This window comes from Lipotes vexillifer, unplaced genomic scaffold (genome assembly GCF_000442215.2).
Source record: "Lipotes vexillifer unplaced genomic scaffold, Lipotes_vexillifer_v1.1 scaffold317, whole genome shotgun sequence".
NCBI classification, from domain to species: Eukaryota; Metazoa; Chordata; class Mammalia; order Artiodactyla; family Lipotidae; genus Lipotes; species Lipotes vexillifer.
In genome coordinates, this window is record NW_006782029.1 from 1,209,105 (window position 1) to 1,214,435 (window position 5,331).

The window sequence follows — 5,331 nt, forward strand, 5'->3', positions numbered from 1 at the left end:
ACATGAAATTATTCTTCCGTTGCTTTAGTCTTCAAATAATCCTCTACCGCACCCAGCATTCCACCCTAGAGCCCATCTATTCAGGCTTAACCCAGCTATGTCCAGAAGCTCCATTAACAGAGCATACCTGCTCTGATAAGCTATTTCCTAAGGAGGTCTTGTTAATTATTGGATCCTCTCCAGACCGTGAAATGCAACATCTTTTTCCTGGTAACACAGGTCTGAAGTGTCAGTTGTCATAGTGCATCCTCCTCCTATACTGTTAATGTAGGCTCCCCTAAAGCATGCATTCCAATTCCGGACCAACTTCCTCCTCCAGAGAATCAAACATGTCGATGGTTGCTACCAATTTACCCTCTTGACTAAGGACCCTTCTTTTTTTGTATATACAACTTAAAGCCAAGTGCCTGACATATAGTATGAACTCAGTTACTCTTTGTCAAATAAGGTTATGAATGATGGTTTTCAGGAAAGCAATGCTCAATGCTTATTTGTCTAATAAAATGTATTATGTTTACTTAATTAATTATATGGCTAATATATGCATATAGTACAAAATCCAAACAATACAAGTTGTAGAGTGTGACAAGAAAATCACATGCCCATCCCAGTTCCCCATTTCTTCTCCCCACAGTTAACAGACTTTTCTATATCGGTCCAGAGGTATTCTATATATATTTTATTTTTAACCTCAAACTATATTTTGAGCAATTCTTTTATAACAATACTAATATTAAATATGGTAAACAGATGTATGCTTTTATGTGTATTGCCTCACTTGATATAATAACCTCATGAGATATAAAGGTAGAGCAAGATAGAGTCCATTTTAAGGATATGGACGATGAAGCTAAGAATAGCCTCAAAGGATTTCACAATCAAAAAGCATGTTGATAGACAGTCAAATCAGGACTGTCACTTGGTCCCAACTCAGAGCTGTTTATCCAATACCCTTTATTTTCCTGATAAAATGATGTTAGTTTACATATGATGTATTTGCATATTATGCATATCATACCTTGCCAATCCTGCAGTACCTTGTAAGAACCAGAACCTAATTTCAGAATACTACCTTCTAAAATATCTTTCTTTCTCTTTCTGGTGATGTGTTGAATTAATGTTCACATCTAGAATTACTATTCTTGGATTTGTAGGGTCACAGGAGCACCATCATTGCAAGGCTTCCTTTAAATTTAAAGAGTCAGGTGCTCCTCTAGTGTCACCTACCCTCAGCTGGGTTCTCCAGGCTGATGAAAAGCCTTCTAAGTCCGACTTAGCCCATCCCTCTTTCCTCATTACATATCCTAACCTTCACCACTCTCACTTCCTAGGCCACCATCTTATCATCACTGAAAACAAGCCAGCCTCTTTGTTCATGGAAGGAAGTGTTTCAACTTCCTCCCTGCCCTGACCTTTTCTCCCTTCTCAAATCAAGCTGAATCTCCTGCATCCAAATTTGTGATGACTCCCTGTGCCTTATATTCCTTTGCTTCCTTACTTTTTAGGTGGCTCAGGTCCTCAGAAATACCCTATCTTGCCTATGTCCTCAGTTTCTCTTTTTTTTTTTCTCTCCTAACTGTTCTTCCTGTCACCTGGCACTTTTCCTTTAGGGTACGTGTGTGCTCAGGCCTCTTGCACCTTCCCTCTGCCTCCCCTCACCACTCACTGCCTTGAGCTATCACAGCTAACCTGTGAAAGAGTAGCCTGCACAGAGCGTCCCTACTTCCTCGGCATCCCATTCACTCCTGGTTTTCCTCCTGACAATCTGAGCAGCACTTAGCAGACGCCTTTGCAGGCTTTTCTTCCAGAAGTTTATTTTTCCAGTTTCTCACCATGCATCCCAGTAAATTACTTTCAGTTTTCCCAAACTTCTTTGCTCTCACTTCTGCCTGGAACATCTTTCTTCTTCTTTTCCATCTTTATACTCCTACACTTTTCAAGACTAAGGTGAGCTTCCAGCATCCATGAAGACTTTGCCTAAGTCACCAGAATGAGTCTGGTTCCATTTGCATCTTCTTGTGTCATCCTCTGTTTCCCTTTGCTGTTCTACACACATTACACATAATGCATCATTTAATCCCTACAACAACTCTTTGAGGCGAGTACTATTATCCCAGTTATACAAATGAAAAAACTGAGGTCCAGGTACATTAAGTTACTTTGTTATAGAGCAATTAAGTGAAAAGTCTAGATCTGAACCCAGGCATTCCAACTCAAGCCCATATGTTTAACATCTTCTACCCACCCCCTGCACTTAATACTCTACCCTTAACCTGTGAGCTTGTTGAATGAACATTCATTTTTTTAATGAATAATCTTTAAAAACTGATCAGAATTGAGACAGGTTTTTATTTCATAGTATAGATTTTCAAAACTGCCAACACAGCACAAACCTAAATAAGGCCATGAAATCCTCAGGGAAGAAGAGAAGAAAGAAAGTTTGAGGAGGGTAATGGAAATAACCAACAAACTTTAGAATTTTTTGAAGCTTTTTGACATACATCGTCTTATTTTATCAATCCATGAAATATATTATGACTCCGTTTTACACATGGGGAATCTGAGACTGGGATAACCAGCACCAGGATCCTGGGCTTTATATTTTATTTCTTCTGAGGGTTTTCCCCTCAGGTCTGAGCTGATATACATGAGTAAATTGGAAGTTTGGTAGTTCTTTAAAAGAAAAACTAGGAAAGCTATTTCATACTATTATTTCATACTATTATTATTCATACTATTATTAACTATTCATACTATTATTTCATACTATTATTAACTACTTATTTACACAAGATTTCCAGTGGAGTATGGGATCAACTTCCAGAACAAAGGGGCCATGCTCAAGGATACCATAATCTTTGGGAAACTCGACTGTAAGTGCTGGAGCTAATGCATACATGTCTAAAACCTGCTCTTGAAGAAAATCAATCTCCATGTCTGTATATAACGCATCCAAGGGATGTTTTTATATGGTTCTATCACCCATTTCCTCCAGTAACTGTCCAATATATTGTATGAGAGTTTAAAGAGTTCCTGATGTAGGAATCTATAGTTGAGTTTTAGAGGAATTTCTGAATTCCCTAGAAGTTATATGTGCCAGTGAACACACTTTTTAAATAAAATTGCATACTTTATTTTTTGAGGAGAGGATATATAGCTTTCAACAGGTTCTCCAAAGGACCTACTCTCCCTGCCCTAAGATTATGAACCATCATTTTAGTGATGAGAACTAATTTTGATATTAGTCCAAAAAGCCGGACATATTACAAGGGAAATCTGTTCCCTCCATCCCATCACCACAACAGCTATTTTCCCCTCCTCCATGATACAATACCTTAAGCCACATTAAAATAATTTTATCTTCTCTACCACAGTTTGAATTTTCCACACCATTGTTGCCCTAATTGAGAGGTGCCTGGAGGAAAATATAAATGGCACAGTGATGGATTTTTATAATGGATTTGATACCCCATAAGTGTTTTAATTGGCATCACTTAAAACTTCATGTGTTGCCTAATCTAACAGCAACTGAAAGTACAGTCAGGTATTCTGGGTCTTCAGGAGGGGTCAAGTCTGTCATACGGAGTGAAGTAAGTCAGAAAGAGAAAAACGAATACCGTATGCTAGTGCATATATATGGGATCTAAAAAAAAGTTCTGAAGAACCTAGGGGCAGGAAAGGAATAAAGACGCAGACGTAGAGAATGGACTTGAGGACACGGGAAGGAGGAAGGGTAAGCTGGGACGAAGTGAGAGAGTGGCATGGACATATATACACTACCAAATGTAAAATAGCTAGCTAGTGGGAAGCAGCCGCATAGCACAGGGAGAACAGCTCGGTGCTTTGTGACCACCTAGAGAGGCGGGATAGGGAGGGTGGGAGGGAGAAGCAAGAGGGAGGACATATGGGGATATATGTATATGTATAGCTGATTCACTTTGTTATAAAGCCGAAACTAACACACCATTGTAAAGCAATTATACTCCAATAAAGATGTTAAAAAATTAAAAAAAGAGGAGTCAAGCAGGTACTGAAGCATAACTTTTAAAACAGAGCTGGGTTATGTAGTAGACAGATGAAGCATGTGATTAAGGCATCTGCAAAGCCTGAGCAACCCAGTCTTTTTAAAAAAGTATATATATGTGTGTGTGGTGTGTGTGTATATATATATGTATATATATATATATATATATATATATGTAATAACCACAGGATAAATTAGAACCTTGTTGGATTTTCTTTTGATTATCCTCTTCATTCTGTTAAACTTCTCATTAAATATGCCAGGTTTTGGAGGATGTCTATCATTGTTTCGGTGATTAAGGTCGTCTTGCCTTCCCTTTTATATAATATTGATAATTCTACCCAGAGCATTTTCTTCTTTGTGTCTCATAACAGGATTGCAAAAGAATCCTCAAAATGGATAATTTAAGAGCTAACAGGCATTAGCTTAGGATGTGTGACACTGTTCTAAATACTTATGTGTATATCATTTCATTTAAAACTCAGAACAGTCCTGTGAAGTAGGGACTACTCTTATCCCCCCACCCCGCATTTTATAACTAAGAAAATTTTAAGGTTTTTCCAGTAGGAAGGAGAGGTGTAGGGGGCGGGACAGAAGCAGCGCCGGGACAGTGTGTGAGCCTGGTCTCTGAATCAACTCTGAATGCAACTCTGCCCCTAGAGCGCTGAGCACTTTTTCTGGTCTAGGAGGAATTATTTATTAAGAACGGAGCCTATCAGCCCAGTGACTCCCTTGCCACTTTCCTATCTGCTTATAGGCAGAAATCTCCACCATCCCTGTTAAATAGACCTCATCTTCTCGGAGCCAGCCCGTATAGTAGGCACTAGTACCAGGCATTGTGTAAGCCTCGGAAACGCTCTCTCCCGACATCCGTTTTCATGTGTGTGGAGGGAGGGAGGCACAGGCTGGCGGGTGAGCCCACTCTCCAAAATGAACGTTTGAGCTAGAATTTCTGGCATAGCAGAGCCAGCGCGGGATATACAAGTGCTGAGTGTTGGAGGGGGAGTGTGTCGTCTGTAAGAAGGGAAGCCTCATGGTGGCATGGGTGATATCGATCCTCGGCTCTTACCGCGAGGACAGGCTGGCCGTTTCTTCTGATTAAAAGAGGAAGCAATACTTTGCCTAGGACACCAAACACACTGGTTCGAACTTGGCAGTTAGGAATCCCGTGCAGCTCTCTAATGCCAGGCAGGGTGTACACGCAAGGAATTTCGCTTTGGTGGAACGAACTCGCTCAGAGCTGCGCGTGCGCCTCTGCTGGGGGTGGGGGCGCAGCGCTGGGAGGAGGGCGCGGGGGACGCGGGGAG